General features: G+C 37.3%; 1 pseudogene; it reads right to left on the bottom strand.

The window, feature by feature from the left end:
- Positions 1 to 600: 600 nt before the first annotated feature.
- LOC25480736 (probable aspartic proteinase GIP2) lies at positions 601 to 2,009 on the bottom strand (annotated as a pseudogene).
- Between the last annotated feature and the right edge of the window lie 15,768 nt (positions 2,010 to 17,777).

Genomic DNA, 17,777 nt, shown 5'->3' with positions numbered 1-17,777 from the left:
AAATATCAAACACTAACTCATGCAAAGTATTAAAATGATGCTGCCTAGACATCATCAACTCTGAAAGTTCCGTAGAAGACCAACTTTCCTTTGCAATTGTACACCCAATAAAAGCATGTCAGTCCGTTTCAGCTTCCAGACCTCACGAGGGACTTCACTATTTGATTATTGCTTTTAGGATCATGTTAACAAGGTTTATGGGAACTTGTTAAGAAGTAAAAAATAAAAATAAATGATAACTTTCCCTAAACAAAAATAATGATAACTTTTAACTTTTCTCTTTCTTTCAATCAAATTAATACTTATGTTGAATGTTTTTTATGATATCTAGACACTATTTCATTTTTGTGTTAAAATATTTTAAGTTTGTTAGATCTTTAAGTTTTATACTTTCACATATCATTGACGATATTGTTCGCGTAAATTGACTTTATCCAAAAAAAAAAAGTTATATTCTTTCCGGCGCATAATACATCTACTAATCGGATAAGAAACCCATAATTATCAATTTTCATAACTTTTTTTTTCAAGAAGTCAAAATCAATTTTCATAACTAGATTACATCAAATAAAAAAGGGTTATGGTTACATCATATGTGGTGTCAAACAAAATGAAGAACAGAACAACAATTTTAGGTTACACAAAGCAAACAAAAGTTGAGAAAAGTGAAAAATAAAAGTTGCAACATTCAATGTGGCTAATATAATCTAAAATGCTTAATGAACATATGCCATTAATTCAAGAGTAGGATTTAGGAACAACTTGCATTGTGGACCAAAAGTGAGGAACTAAAGCTCAATTTAGAGGAAGCTAGATCAAACACCAAAAGATTGTCCACCAATAACAACTGAAGCTTTTGCAGACGACCATCTTGGTGATGTCCCTCCATCGACAAATGCCAAACATGCTACATTTTTCTTTACATTAACCATTAAATTGGTTTCATGTATAGTCCACTGCACACCTCCTTGAAGCAAAAGATCAATTCTTGGTGCAGAATTTTCAATGCTAGTCGAGTCAAAACATGCGTCAAACGGTGCCACCGATTCCACTCTCTTCAGTTTTCTATCCGAAGCCTTCTTGAGAAAATCGCGAATAAAGGGTTTGTAGACAGAATTTTGCAATTTAGTGAAAGGACTCAAGGTACTAATTTTGGTGCCACCATTTCCCTTTTTGTCAATAGAAAACAAAGAAGGCTTTAAGTTCAAAACATTACCATCAATCTTAATAGCTTTCAAATCAATGAAATATTCATTTGAAGGAACACCTTGAATAAAAACAGCACCTGTTGAAATAGGATTGACAATGAGTGGTGTGGTTTGAACAAATTTGGACAATTCCTTAATAGGGTCACCACCATATCCAACAAGCAAGTTTGTGAATCCTTGTTTGTTTGAGGAAGGTAAACAAAGAGAGAATTTAGGTGGAAGCTTGTTTCTCAAGGCAAGTTGTGTAGTGAATATTTTGATCTTGCAAGACCAATAATTCCTTTGGTATTTTTAGGTAAGCCATTGAGTGGTGAATCATTGTCGGTGAATGACGGAAAACCATCAATGTCAATACAAGTAGAAAGCAAGCCAAAAACTTTTTGTTGATCGACAAATATGATATCTTCACCGAGGCCACCATTGAAAATGAATTTGGCAAATGAGTTGATTGTATTAGCAGGACATGTATTGTTTGTGCAACCTGGTTTGAAGGGGCCATTGCAACCAATGCATGTAATATCTGGACATTTTTTTGAGCCACATTCAATTGGAAAATAGGATGATGAATTGTAGTGAGTGTCACAATCATACCAAAGATTTTCACCTGCAAGATCAATAATTTTTTCGAGGTGTTCCTATGCCAACTGATGTGTAGAAAAGATTGGTTGATGGGTCTTTCTTGATGGGAAGAATAAAAGGGTGTTGTTTGGTATTAGGAGGTTGAGATGTTGATGAGCAAGAAAGTGAAGAAAAGGATACTAGTAGGAAGAAGAAATGGATGGTGACAAAAGAAGAAGCCATTGTGAATGAAGATGTGGGAAATGGTATTGTTAGTGTGCTTAGTTGATGTTTGCTTTTATAGATAAAATATAATAAGGTTTTATTTTTGGAAACTTAGTGGACCATATATTGTTTATAGCCACCGTACATTTTTTTAAGTGTTTTCGATGGCTATCTGCTGTTGTTGACTTTAAATGATAAATCAACTATGATATTTGTACACTCTTTTATTTTTTGAGTTAAGATCCACTCCATTTACGATTGTCTCCATTTCTTTCATTTGTAGAGATAAAAATACAAAAAATCTTAAAAAAAGTATAAAGTTATTAATGATGGTGAGATCCATTTAATTAAAATATTCATTATCTATTTTTTGTGTTTATTTCTTTTTAAATTGTATTCTCCATTTATTTTGATAAATGGAGAGGATCTTAACTCGTTTGAAATACATATACTCCACATTTGTTTACATTTTTGGAGTAGAGTCTCTTACCATTTTTTACACACCTTAAATATTATGTTTTACTATAAAATTATTGAGTTTTTATTTTATTTTCGATATGCAAGAGTATCGAATCTAGATCATCAAAATTGAAGAGCTAATTTTTAATCAAATTATTCTAAGGTAATTGAAAAAATAGTAATTTTTAGTTTCTACAAATGATCAATTTTAGTCCATGCACTAACAACCAGAACTAAAAAGCGGTACTTTTAATGGGAAAAAAATTCCAATAATATTTTTAAACGCTTTTCTCATTGAAACTGTGGAAATAATTCTCCCCTAAATTCACGAAATGACAAACCATTCCTTGAAATTGAAGTTTCTGAGTCAATTTAGATGTTTCATCATCTACGATTAGAACTTAGAAGTCTTAAGAACGAGGTAGTATATTTTAAGCTAAATTACACCGTAGGTCATTTAAGTTATTTAATTATAGTAAATTAGTCATTTAAGTTTTTTTTTTTTTTTTTTTACCACTTGAGGCTTTAAGTTAATTCATTGTAACATGTTTGTCTTTAAGTTTTTTTCCATATCAATTAGGTCCTTTAAATTATTTAACCATAACAATTTGGAGGATTTCAAATCTTAAAAATATAATTCCTCAAAAAAATCTTCAAAATATAAGTTATTCGGGGTTTAAAAGTTACAATTAAATAACTTAAAAATCTAAGTGGTACAAAAAATACTTAAATAACTTATTACAATTAATTAACTTAAACATCTAAATGAAACAAAAAAAACTTTACAGATCAATTTATTACAATTAAATAACCTAAAAAATATATGGTGTAATAACAAAGTAGTTAGTGAATTTTGCAGTGTAAAATAAAACAAATTATGCAACAAAAAATAACTTATACAAAATATTGTTGCAACAACGAAAGTTTTTCCTTTTTTCATTTTTGGAATAGGAATTTTTGTTAAAAATTTAGTGGATTGAATAGTTCAACCCGATCGTAACCCAATACAGGTTTATTGGATTAGCTCACGATGGTGAAGCGTGACTTTTGCACCTCATTGCATTCATAAGTTGGGTTAATTCAGGTTGTGCTCTATATTTTTTCGGTGTGTCGGAATATCGAATCTAAATTATCAAAGTTGAAGAACAAATTTTCAATCACGTGATTCTAGAATAACTGACGGGTTAGCTCATACAGTCGAGATATTTTAAAACTATATACACATTTAATCGTGCAATTGAGTAAAACTTTCACTAATAAATTGTGTGTGTATTTCCCTTCAACAAAAAAATTGTATATCTCTTTTTAGGAGTTCATAACTTATTTGATTTGAACGAAGTAATTCTATTAATGTCCAAAAAATGATCAAACATAAACATAAATAAGTTTCTTGACCAAAAAAATAATAAACATAAATAATTTTAACGACAAGAAAAACTTAAAATTGTAATTGATAATAATAATTTGAATAAAATCTAGTTGGCCCTCACAACTTCTTCGCGACTTAAACCAGCCTTTAATAAAAAATAATATCAAATTAGTCCTTAACATTTTCATATAAAAGACAAAAGAGTTATATTAGTAACAAGTTAAAATTAATCAAGAGACTAAGAGCATTTACAATAGTGAGTGTTTATGTTATTTCACTTTAAATTAAATAAACATCTCCAATGTGAATGGAACATATTGGATGTTTGTAGAAGATGGAGTTATGAAAGCACATTCTCTCTACAATTTTGTGGGTTTTGTTAAACAAATTGTATTTAAATAAATGATTTTGGTTAAAATATAATAAATTAGATAGTGGGACCTTTTACTAAAAATGAATTTAGATGCTAAGTTGCATATAATTAAGTGTTTATTAAGATTAATAGAAAAAAAAATTATAAAATGAGTTATGCATACATACATATTTGATCCACTTAAGTATAAAATCAGAATATTCTATCGTGGATAATCTATGTTGTCTCTTACAAGTTACATGAAAATGTCAAAAATTATTTTGGTTATTTTTTTAGAGACTGAATTAAACCGCAAACAGTGGTGAGGAATCAAAATTGGTCTTGACTCTAGTAATTAAACGGTAAATGATTAAGAAAAGAAAAAAAAAAAAAAAAAGTAGATTTGGTGATATTTTTATCTCTCTCTTCTTTGTGAGGACCAATTTCAAGAAGTCCTATAATTTGGGTGACTTTCAGTTTTTGTGATTTTGATAAGTTGTGTTCGGTTGATAGTCGATCAATCTTTTTAGTAAAATAATTTATTTTAATCATTCATTTATCATTATTTCTTTTTAAAATACACTTTAATTTATTAAAGCATGTCTTGTAGTACTTTTCTTTAATATTTTTTTTTATATAAAAAATGATATTTATACAACCATTTTATGACAACTTTTGAACAACACTCTCACATACTCACATTATCTTCTTACCCTTTTTTTTTTTTAGGGAAACATGCTTATAGCATTTCATTAATCATAGAGTTGGAAAATAAATTACGAAACAAAGAACGACAAGAAGAAATAATAGAACCAAATTCAGACAGGTCGTTCCGTGTAGAAAGGAAGGCAGCAACTATTACTTTAGAATCTGTTACAAAGTCCACATTATCGAGCTGCATATCACCCAACCATTGCAAAGCAGAGTGCAGCCCTAAAGCTTCTCCAACATCCACCGAAACAATACAAGAGTATGTATTAGTCTTAGCCAGAACAAAACTACCTTCCGAGTCGCGAATACAAATGCCAATACCTGTGCGATTATGATGAGATGAGAACGCTGCGTTAATATTACACCTATATCTACCTGATGTGGGAGGCTGCCACAATACTCTATTGTGGTGGTGTGAGGAGGAGGCCCCCATATGCGCAGGCATGACATGTTGAGGAGGCGAAGTGGATGCAAGGACATCCGGAGAATTCGCCAAATGCCAATCCGTAATCATGTTTCAAGCTCGCTCTACAACCACCGCACTTGTTTCTATAGCATCGTCCCAAACTCTAAGATTGTGGTGTTTCCATAAGCTCCACATGACAGTTGACAGACGTTGAGATAACTCAGCGGACAAAGTCTCCAAAAGAGAGAAAATAGCATCCGTAGCTGAAGTAGTATGAGTGAGGGCGTGATGTACGGAGCTCCAAAGGTTGGCCCTGTTCCACACCTGTAAAGCAAAAGGACAATCGAAAAAAACATGCAAAAGGTCCTCATGAGTAGAATCACAGCTAGAACAGTTAATGGGACAAACGACGCCTTTGTCCAATAGACGTACACGGGTCGGTAGACATCCTCGACACATACACCAAATTAAATTCTTAACCTTCGGTGGAACTTTAAGGTTCCAAATACCAGACCAATACCCCGGCCGCCATAAATAGGAAGAATCAATTAAATCTGTTACACACAACCTGTAAGCACTACGTACAGGGTAGCGTCTGTGCCTTTCTGCTTTCCAAATAATTCTATCTTCCTCAACTTGAGAAATAAGTGGCGTATGAAGTATTTTATCTGCAATATCCACGCTAAATACCTGTCTAACTACCTGCTCATTCCAGCTTTTGTCATGCAAATTCATCAGACTATTAATAGTAAAATTATGAACAAAATGAGCACTTGGAATATCACTACTAATAAACTCCCCGTTAGACAACCAAGGTTCGTTGAGAATGGGAATGGTAGCACCTGAACCTATTCTTCATCGTGCTCCCCCACGCACTATAAATCTAGCGCGCATGATACTACGCTAGACATAACTCGGGTTGTGTCCAACAGTAGCCGTGAGATAGGAACCAGACGGGAAATATCGAGCTTTGAAAACACAAGCAACAAGAGAGTCGGGTTCGGTAATAAATTTCCATCCCTGTTTCCCCAACATAGCTAAATTAAAAGCAGAGAGGTCCTTAAAACCCATACCTCCATGAATTTTTGGTGCCGACAGCTTCTCCCAATTCATCCAATGTATCCCGTGTTGAGCCGTTTTGCCATGACCCCACCAAAAGGAGTTCATCATCTTTTCTATGGAGTCAATCAAATACTAGGTAGCTGAAAAATACTCATTACATAAGTGGGAATAGACTGCAAAACAGATTTTATCATTACCTCACGACCCGCTTTCGAAAGACACTTGCCACTCCAGGAATGAATTTTCTGCCAAGCGCGATCCTTAATATACGCAAACGTAGCTTTGCGGTCCCTACCTATCATAGAAGGTAGGCCCAAATATTTACCTATACCTAAAACAACTTGAACGCCAAGAATATCTGTGATAGTAGTTTTAAGATCGACAGGGACATTGCGGCTGCAGTAGATCTCTGATTTTGGCAAGCTGATCGCCTGACCTGAGGCTAACTCGTAAGTGGATAAAATATTTTTCATTACATGTGCATGGTCCTCAGTAGCTTTGAAAAATAGAAAACAATCGTCAGCGAACAAAAGATGGGAAACAGAAGGTGCTTGGCGACAAACCTTGGTTCCCGTAAGAACACCTCTTCGCTCGGCATCGTTGATTAGCGCTGATAAGCCCTCTGCACATATAATAAACAAATAGGGGGAAAGAGGATCCCCTTGTCGGAGACCACACCCTGGAATAATAGGGCCAACCTGCTCACCATTGACAAGCACAGTGTAATCGTCTGACTCTACACACATACGCATCCAATGAATCCAGCGGTTATGAAAACCCATTTTATTAAGAACAACCATTAAGTAATTCCAATCCATACGATCATAGGCTTTGCTTATGTCAAGTTTTAGAGCAACATACCTATCTTCCCCGCACGTCGTGGCTTTCATGAAATGGAGAACTTCAATTGCTACAATAGCATTATCTAGAATGGAGCGACCAGGGACAAAAGCAGACTGGTTATCAGAAATACACTTAGACAAAACATGCTTCAACCTGTTTCCTAACACTTTAGATATAATTTTATATAAAACATTGCAAAGTGCTATTGGCCGCCAATCTTTCATGCTAACCTGCGAATAACCTTTAGGAATAAGTGCAATGTTAATAATATTTAAATCAGGTGGGAACTGTCCTGTATCTAACCAACCACAACATTCCTTGAAGATGTCATCACTGCATAAATTCCAAAATTGTTGGTAAAAACCCGGACTATATCCATCAGGGCCGGAACATTTGTCCGGATGCATAGAGAAAATAGCAACACGAAATTCGGCCTTAGTAAATGGTGCCGTAAGAAGACCATTATCATGAACAGAGATAGACGAATTTATAACATCTATAACAGAAGAAAAATCACTATTTTGTTGTTGAAAAATATTCACAAAATAATTTCGCGCTATTTCTTGCAAACCATGTTCACTAGTAACTTTATTACCAACGTCATCATCAAGAGATGTTATACGATTTACCTTTTTCCAGGCTGTTGCCGAGGCATGAAAAAACTTCGTATTTCTATCACCATCCTTGTACCAGTGAGTTTTAGCACGTTGACGCCAATAGGCATCGTCTTGGGACAACAAGCGTTGCATACGTTTCCGAAGTTCAAGCATACGATTTTGATCCTCCCCAGAAGCATGCATCCGTGTGTCTTGCATTTGTTTATGGCAATCTTCAATATCTTTTTTTAATTTGTTACAATGATTTCTCTTCCACTCGCACATATCTTCCGCACATAAGGATAATTTTGGCATGAGAGTGCTTGTCGAATGTTCCTGCCAAGAATTAGTAACAAGCTCCTTAAACCCCGGTTCAAGTTGCCACGCATTTTCGTAACGAAAATTTCATTTATGCACATGAGGCCGAGGTAAAGGCGCAACAGTGACAAGTATAGGGTAATGATCGGAAGTAGGTGCTACAAGAGTCTCAACAATAGCATTTGAAAACATATTAAACCATAAATCATTAGCAAGTGCATGATCTAACCTTTCTTCCACCGCACGTGGGGTGCCAAGACTTTTGAACCAAGTATACGGATAGCCTTCAACCGGGATGTCGGATAAACCTGAGTCAAGTACAGCTCGACGAAAGCCATTTATAAGCCAAGGAGATCGGGTGGTGTGCCCCTTTTTCTCACTTGCATCCAAAATATCGTTGAAGTCACCAAAAATACACCAAGGACCTGAAAATTGAGTGGAAAGTTGTCGAAGAAAGTTCCAAGCGGCTGTTCTACGACCTCCATTAGGATAGCCATAATAGCCGGTGAGTCGCCAAGTACCAAGAGTAGTGTTTACAATTTCAACAGTGATGTGATTATTAGAAAAATTTACAAGCTGACAATGTAAAGAATTTTTCCAAAATAAAGCTAAACCCCTGGCTCTCCCGGTGCGGTCTACATGAAAACATGCATCGTAACCAAGCAAAAAACGAAGTTCTTCAATTTTATTTCGGTGAGCTAGAGTCTCACTTAAGAAAAGAAGATCCGGATTGAAGTGCCGGACTAGGTACTTAAGGTCTGGAATTGCACTCGGGCTACCTACACCCTGGCAATTCCATGCTACTAAACTCATTCACCTAGGCAGGCCTGATCTTCAGGACCTGCCATTACATTTTGCTCATCATACAAAGGATTAGAAAAAACATTCATTTCAGCATCCCCCATGACTAACATTGTTTCCTATTACATTGTTTCCCATAACCCCATCAGCAGCAAATGATTCTCCATTCTGAAGGGCAAGCATACGCTTTCTTTTCTTCAACTCCGAGCCATTATCCTCATGCACTTCATCATTATTTTTAGTCACAAACGGGCCAGCGGGTAAACCAAGCACTATAGGGCGCCCGGGCAGCAAGCTAGAGGCCGAAGTTCCTGTGGAAGAGGAAGCCAGAAGTTGCACTTTGCAAGCAGAATTAGTATCATTACCTCTTTTAGCATACACCGCGGTTTGGGCAGCAAGAACATCTTGTTTCATGGCAGTGAGTTGGTGCTAGAAAGCAAGCATACGACCATTAAAAATTTTCAGATTTCCTATACCAGCAGCATGTGTGTCGCGGCCAGCAGGAACATCAGCAGTGCCACCAGCAGAGGTGGTTTGGTGTGGCACAATTGCGGGAATGGGATCTTGCAGCCAGCAGTTTGTTGCAGCAGTACCAATCTTGTTCGTAACCGGCTTTAGGTCAGCTCCCCAATTACGGACACCATCATCAGCTTCTAATTCGAACAGCTCCGGACAAACTTTGTCGGTATGTCCGAGTAAACCACACTTGTAACAAAAAACACCCAGTTTCTCATATTTAAAGTTAACAGTAACAAAAACTCCATTGCTTGCACGGACATGCCATTCTTTTTCAAAGGTGCAGTGACATCAATAGCAACTTTGATCCGCATATAGGAACTATGTATTGAGTTTCGGCCATCGTAAGCTTTTAGGGTTCCTAAGAAACTTCCTAGACCTTGACCTACCTTCGGCTGGATAAAACCAAATGGCAAGCTGTTATACCCTGATTTTGGACCTAAAAATACTCGTCCAAATTTCTTTTCTAACACTGATATTTGTCAATTCTCTGTTATTTTACTCTGAATCTTTACTCTCTTTTAAACGTATTTTACTGCCTCTGTCTGTCTTTTCTTGCATTACAAGTCATTTAAGAATTTTCTGAAACGTCGCATTACTTTTCTTGCATTTTATTTCAAAAACCATGCAAAAAGGGTATTTTGGTCATTTCCTGCAGTGGAACCCATTTTAGTCCCTGTGTCTGCCTCTGAGTCTTTTCAATTTGTCTGTACAAATCATTGTTAAGTCTTTGTTTAAAAATCATTTCAAAAAAATTGCATCTGAGTCAGTTTAGTCCCTAGGGGCATTTTGGTCTTTTCCTGTCAAAATTTTGACAGGGAGGTATTTTGAAATACCTCATGTCAGTTTTTGGTTCGTTTTAGTCCTTTTGTTGATTTTATTTTAGGTTTCACTTTACGTTTTGTCAGGTTACCAATTTTATTTCAAATTTTATTTTTATTTTGCATTTTGGTCCTCAAAGAGGTCCAAAATTGCTTTTCAGTCCAGAACTCTTTTTTTAAAATTGCATTTTAGTCCAAAATATTTGAAAATTCCATTTCAGTTCTTCTTTTTTATTATTGCAGTTTAGTCCTTTTAGTTTCCTTTTTTGCAGGAAGGTCCTTGAATCAAGTACTGCGCAGGTCCAGATGTCACAATTCTATTGGCTCAAGTGTACACATGTCAGCTATAAATACATTGAGTCAGATTTCAGAGCCATTAATCACACGCCAACTCACAAACACAAATCCAACTTTCTCTTTCTCAGCAATTGAATCAAAACAGAAAGATTTCTCAGAATTTCTCAAGAACACCAAGATCACAAAAACCCTAACCGTTTCCAGAAATCAAAAAGTTCCTCAGAAATTAACGAATCTCACATCAATCCTCAGAGATTCGTGTGAATCTTCATCACTGGATTGAAGAATTCTCCTACAATTCAAAGTGCGAGCTCACATTGAAGCAAGCTCAAGCACTGATCATAGGGATTTTCTCACGCAGATCTAAGAAGCATTGAAGCAAGCTCAAGCACGTAATCACAGAGAGAGAAGTAGAGAAAGAATCGGAGAAGATGAAGAAACAGAACCGGTAAACCGATTTATTTTCGGTCCAAGAAGATCAAAGATTCATCAAAGAACATTCAAGTTTTTCCGAAGATTTTCTCTATCAAAAGTTTCAACCAAAACTTCAGGTAAAACTCAGAATTTCTTTTCAAAAACAATATCATAGTTTAACCTGCAAAATCACGTGAATAAACAGAAAAAAATTTCCAGAATCACAAAGAAAACCATAACCGTAAACACAAAACCTAGATCCATAAGGATCCAAGTTTTGAAAGCAAGAACAAGCACCAGAGAAGTAATAAACGACGAAACGATGTAGATCCTTAAAGATCTAAACGTTTTCTTTCAAAAATCAAAAAAATCAGTTTCAAAACCGTACGAAGTTTTTTCAGATCTACGTCGTTTCAAGCTGTGTTTGAAAAAACCTTTGCTGGATTCGTGTTTAGGGTTAAAGGACGAATCAAGAGATGTAAAAATCTTTGAATTCTGGAAAGTTAGGTCACCGGAGGTTTATAGGCTCGCCGGAGAAGATGAAGTTTCCGGCGGACCTTCAAGGTCTCCGCCGTAGCTTCATCCTCACCGGCGGTGAGTTGAGAGAGAGGTGAGAGATGAGAGAAGAGAGAAGAGTTTAGAGAGAGAAAGGAGAGTGACAAATGAGTAAACCGGCGCACTAGGGTTTTATATAGGGCGCTAGACCGGACCGGTTCAAGACCGGTCCAATCCCCTGCGTTGTGAGCCCTTAGATCTAGGGTTTGGGACCTTGGATCAATCCAACGGTCCCTGAGTATCCCTGTGAGATCCGTTTCCTTTGGTTTTGGGCTGGGCCTTCTTCTGTACGTTTTCGCTTTTTTTTGTGCTATTTACACCGTTTTTTTTGCTATCTGAACCTGTTGCTTGCTCACCTTTTTTTACAAAAAAATCCTAAAAATCCTAGTTGTTTCTTGATATGTTTTTGGTATTTCTATGGTGTTTTGCATGTAAAAAAAATTGGTAAAATGGCATGAATTGATTTCTATGTGTTTTTACATTTTTTGGTATTCTTTTGGTTATGTTTTTTGACACTTTGATATGTGACATGGATGAATGATGCCTAATATTGTGATGAATATGCCTCTGGTCATGTGCCCTTTTTGCTGTTTTTGGATATGATTTTGTGAATTTCTTGTTTTGCAAGCAACAAGTGTTTGTCTTAAGGAATAAAGTGCCAAATTTCTCTATGAATTTGGTGTGATACTTTGCTTGCATGTGTCTCTATTAATTTCATGTCATGGCTTGAAACAAAATCTCTTACAAAATTGCCATGATGTGATAATATGGGTCACAAGCACCTTTAGGTATCATATCAAATTTTTTAGGTTTTTACCACTTTATTACTTTCTTTTTGCCATTCTTATGCTTTCCTTTTTGTTTATTTCCTACTATTTTGTGCTTTATGATTACTAACCATTTCATCTCATGTGACATACATTTCATAGCATTCCACTATCTCCTCCCCTTTCTTTAGCTTAGCATTTATTTTTTTTGCAAGTTTTAATTCATTTGGTGATGTAATTTGTTATCATCGGTTTGTAGCTTGGCAAAGAGGCCATAGAATGTATTTAGGCAATTTTTGTAATATGGACTATGGACACTATGACGCACCGGCACGCACACACCCACCCTAGATGTATGCCTAGGATTGTATGTGTAGATGTATGGCTAGGATTGCATGGTTAGATGAATGCTTAGGTTTAAACACTTAGAGAAAATCCAATTTTTTTCCAAAATATGCAAACAAATTCACTTCAAATATTTTTTTATAAAAAATGGAGTCAAAACTCCAACAATTTTTCCCTTTTATTTTCTTAAACAAATTCTCAAATAAACCTAATCATTAAGACTTTTTTGCAACATCGCTAAACAAACCCTCACTTTTTCATACTCTAATGCTCATGAAGCCTCTCAATCCCTTTCTTCAAAATCATTTTCAAAATTTAAAATCAAACAATTAAAAACAAAAAACAACAAGTCTTTTTAGCAAGAACTACGCCGGTTTTGATCCCGTAAAACGGTACGTAGGCAAGGGACTTTAACCCCTCCAAGCCGAAATAAAATAAAATTCTACTTCTTCTCACCTCCATTCTTCACTCAAATAAAATTTCTTTCAATAAAGTAGGCAAAAAAAATAAAGCGTAGAAATAAACTTAAGAAAACGGCTCCTATAGAGTACTATAGTCACCGCGGGTGCCTAACACCTTCCCGTAGTGAAAACGACCCCCGAACTTAGAATCTAAGGGTTTTTTCTCAATTTCGCCCTTCCCAAGAAAAAATAGAGAATATCAAAGATTGAAAGGTTCAAGCCTAATTAATGACTTGACACCCGAAAATCGAGATGACAGAAATGGCGACTTCACTGGGGAAATTTTTTTAGCGGGTCGCGCCTAGTTTTTCTTAGTTTATATTTACACTTTGTTTTATTGCTTACATATGTGAATACTTGTTTATTTTCATTTGACGTGTGGGGTGAGAATATCAAAAGTCCTATACCCGGGCTGAGTGAACTTATGAATAGGTAGAGATATAATCGACAATTCAATCCGAGGGTTGCCTCGTGTATTGGGTTATGCGATCAATCTCATATAGCGGAGGCATTTTGAAAGTAATATTGTCGGCGTGTGTTGTCATGCTTAGGCACTTTGCTTTCAATTGTTCGACGACGCTATGGACTGTAGTTACCAAGCCCATCCTTGGCCTTTTTTAGGACGTAGTGCGGTGGCTAAATTGAGTGTTGTCTCAGACTTTAGTCGTCACGCGATACTACACTCAAACTAGACCTTCTCACAAATAATCATGGAACGGGTGTCGTCCTGTACTACCATGATATATGTGAGAGAGGTTGCAGTTTGGGAACTTGATTAGAACCTTGGTTACTATTATCCTAAGCCTTAGTTTACCGGGCACCGTGTCCGCCCGTGGCTCCTCGACTTTAATCTCAACCCTCCATGTTTTCTCTGTAATTGAAAAAAACAATCATGCATACATGCATTCATGCATAAATTTTTTCTCATGCATTCATCGAAGGATTGGACAAATTAAAAACTTTGTAAACATTACAGGTATGAATTTGCTTGTTTAGATATTGTTTACAAAACTCCTAATTTGTCTAAAAATCCTTCGATGTCCAAAAACAACTTTTGCATTTGCATTTGTACATATCATGCATCATGTGCATCATTCATCAAGCCACAAGAGGTTTCCAAGTGCTCACTGCCTCCTGGTTCTTCTGCCTCATATTGAAAGGTGGCTCGTGCTCGGAAAGTTTACGAATCAGACAGAATACACCGGACTAGACTCTACAGAAAGAAGAATTCGGCAGCCATGGAAGAGGAAAATGCTCAGCTCCGTACCGAATTAGCTTCTCTGAGGGAAGAATTAGCTAAGGCCAATGATACCATGACTGCTCTGCTAGCCGCCCAGGAACAATCATCCACCGGTTCACCAACAACGACAGCAGCAACAAGCTAGACCTACCTTTCCTCTGATACCAATGCTATATGTTGAGTTGCTCCCGACTCTACTTCTCAGAGGGCACTGCACAATCAGACAGGGGAAGCCTCCACCTGATCCGTTACCTCCCAGGTTCCGGTCTGACCTCAAATGTGATTTCCATCAAGGTGCTCTGGGTCATGATGTCGAAAGATGCTATGCTTTGAAATACATTGTGAAGAAGCTCATTAACCAAGGAAAGTTAACTTTTGAGAACAATGTCCCTCATGTCCTCGACAACCCTCTTCCAAATCACGCTGCTGTGAACATGATTGAGGTATATGAGGAAGCTCCCGGACTTGACGTCCGTAATGTTACAACTCCTCTGGTGCCACTACACATCAAGCTATGCCAAGCCTCTCTGTTTGACCATGATCATGCCAGTTGCCCAGAATGCTTCCATAATCCTTGGGGTTAATACGTTGTTCAGAATGACATCCAGAGACTGATGAACGACAATTATCTGACTGTCAATGACATCCAAGAAGGACAAGCTGCTGGCTGGGGCAAGTTAATACAACTCCTTGAGAATAAGCATAAAGAGGGTCTCGGATATTCCCCAACTTCAGGAGTCTCCACAGGAACCTTCTACAGTGCTGGGTTTGCCAATGCAATTACTGAAAAGACGACTGGATTTGATCCTAGGCCTATGTTTGTTATACCAGGAGGCATTGCGAGAAATTGGGATGCCATCATCATTCCTTCAATCATGCATGTTTCCGAGTAATGTGTCTTGTTGCTTAAGTGTTTTGTTTTTCAAAAATAACAATCCTCTCGCTCTGCCCGAAGCGATAGTGATATTTTCTGTAAGGGCATGTTTGTTTCGGCATCGCCGTTATTAATAAAAATTGTCGTTTCTTTCACGACTTTTATTTTTTTTTAGTGCTTTTTTTTTTTTGGGAAATAATGGTAATGCCAGAAAAAACCAAAACATCTTTATTTTTCTTATCAATTTCAAAGAACTGCATAAAAGAAAAAAAAAACCATTTTGTAAAATCATTCAACCATTCTATGCAGTTTGAACCATAATAAACCCGTTGAACACAGTAATCCTACGGTTCCTCCAAATTTTGAATTCCCTGTGTATGAAGCCGAAGATGAAGAGGATGATGATATACCATATGAGATCACTCGACTGCTTGAGCAAGAATCAGTCTATTGTATGGAACGATGAATGCCAGGAAGCTTTTGATAGCATCAAGAATTACCTGCTAGAACCACCTATCCTTGTCCCTCCCATGGAAGGAAGGCCTTTGATTATGTATTTGGCAGTATTTGGTGAATCCATGGGATGCGTACTTGGTCAACAAGATGAGACTGGAAAGAAAGAACATGCTATCTACTATCTAAGCAAGAAGTTCACCGATTGTGAAACTCGGTATACAATGCTTGAAAAGACTTGTTGTGCTTTGGCCTGGGCCGCTAAACGCCTGCGTCATTATTTGGTGAATCATACAACTTGGTTGATATCCAGAATGGATCCGATAAAGTATATCTTTGAGAAAGCTGCTGTCACTGGGAAGATTGCACGCTGGCAGATGCTTTTGTCTGAATATGATATTGTGTTCAAAACTCAAAAGGCAATCAAAGGTAGCATTCTTGCCGATCATCTTGCTTAAAAACCTCTTGACGATTACCAACCAATTGAATTCGATTTCCCCGATGAAGAGATCATGTATTTAAAATCAAAAGACTGCGAAGAACCGTTGATTGATGAAGGTCCAGATCCCAATAGCAAGTGGGGTTTAGTCTTTGATGGTGCTGTCAATGCTTATGGTAAAGGAATTGGGGCAGTCATTGTATCCCCACAGGGGCATCACACTCCTTTTACCGCCCGAATTCTGTTCGAATGTACAAACAATATGGCTGAGTATGAAGCATGTATCTTCGGGATCGAGGAAGCAATTGACATGAGAATCAAACACCTCGACATCTATGGAGATTTTGCACTTGTCATCAACCAGATAAAGGGTGAATGGGAGACCCACCATGCTAAGTTGATTCCTTATCGGGATTATGCGAGACGTTTGCTGACATATTTTACAAAGGTTGAGCTGCACCATATTCCTCGTGATGAGAACCAAATGGCTGATGCTCTTGCTACTCTATCTTCCATGTTTCGAGTAAACCATTGGAATGATGTGCCAATAATCAAAGTGCAACGCCTTGAAAGACCTTCGCATGTGTTTGCTATTGGGGATGTGATCGATCAGGCTGGTGAAAATGTGGTTGACTATAGACCCTGGTACTACGACATCAAACAGTTCTTGCTGAGCCGTGAGTATCCGCCGGGTGCTTCCAAACAAGATAAGAAGACCCTGAGAAGATTGGCCAGTAGGTTCATGTTAGATGGAGATATTCTGTACAAAAGAAACTATGACATGGTATTGTTAAGATGTGTTGATGAACATGAAGCGGAGCAGTTAATGCATGATGTACATGACGGTACCTTCGGGACCCACGCTACAGGGCATACTATGTCAAGGAAGTTGTTACGAGCAGGTTACTACTGGATGGCCATGGAGCATGATTGCTACCAGCACGCCAGAAAGTGCCACAAATGTCAAATCTATGCTGATAAGATTCATGTGCCTCCGCACGCTCTCAATGTTATTTCATCCCCATGGCCGTTCTCAATGTGGGGCATCGACATGATTGGAAGAATTGAACCGAAGGCTTCAAATGGTCATCGTTTCATCTTAGTGGCAATTGACTACTTCACCAAGTGGGTTGAAGCAGCATCTTATACCAACGTAACCAAGCAAGTGGTAGCTAAGTTCATCAAGAACAACATCATCTGTCGATATGGTGTTCCCAGCAAGATTATTACCGACAATGGTACCAACCTGAATAACAATGTGGTGCAAGCTCTTTGTGAAGAATTCAAAATTGAGCATCATAACTCTTCTCCCTATAGACCTCAGATGAATGGTGCAGTTGAGGCCGCCAACAAGAATATCAAGAGAATTGTCCAGAAGATGGTAACCACTTACAAGGACTGGCATGAGATGTTACCCTATGCTCTGCATGGCTACCGTACTACCGTGCGCAGTTCAACCGGGGCAACCCCTTTCTCTCTTGTATATGGTATGGAAGCAGTTCTTCCTTTGGAAGTGGAGATCTCATCCCTCCGTGTGATCATGGAAGCAAAGTTATCTGAGGCTGAGTGGTGCCAAAGCCGGTATGATCAGTTGAATTTGATTGAGGAAAAACGTATGGATGCCATGGCTCGTGGACAGTCATATCAAGCAAGAATGAAGACTGCTTTTGACAAGAAGGTCCATCCT

Source organism: Medicago truncatula, chromosome 2 (genome assembly GCF_003473485.1).
Source record: "Medicago truncatula cultivar Jemalong A17 chromosome 2, MtrunA17r5.0-ANR, whole genome shotgun sequence".
In the NCBI taxonomy this organism is placed as follows: Eukaryota; Viridiplantae; Streptophyta; class Magnoliopsida; order Fabales; family Fabaceae; genus Medicago; species Medicago truncatula.
The sequence above is the reverse complement of the archived record's forward strand: the minus strand, read 5'-3'. Positions and strand labels throughout refer to the sequence as shown.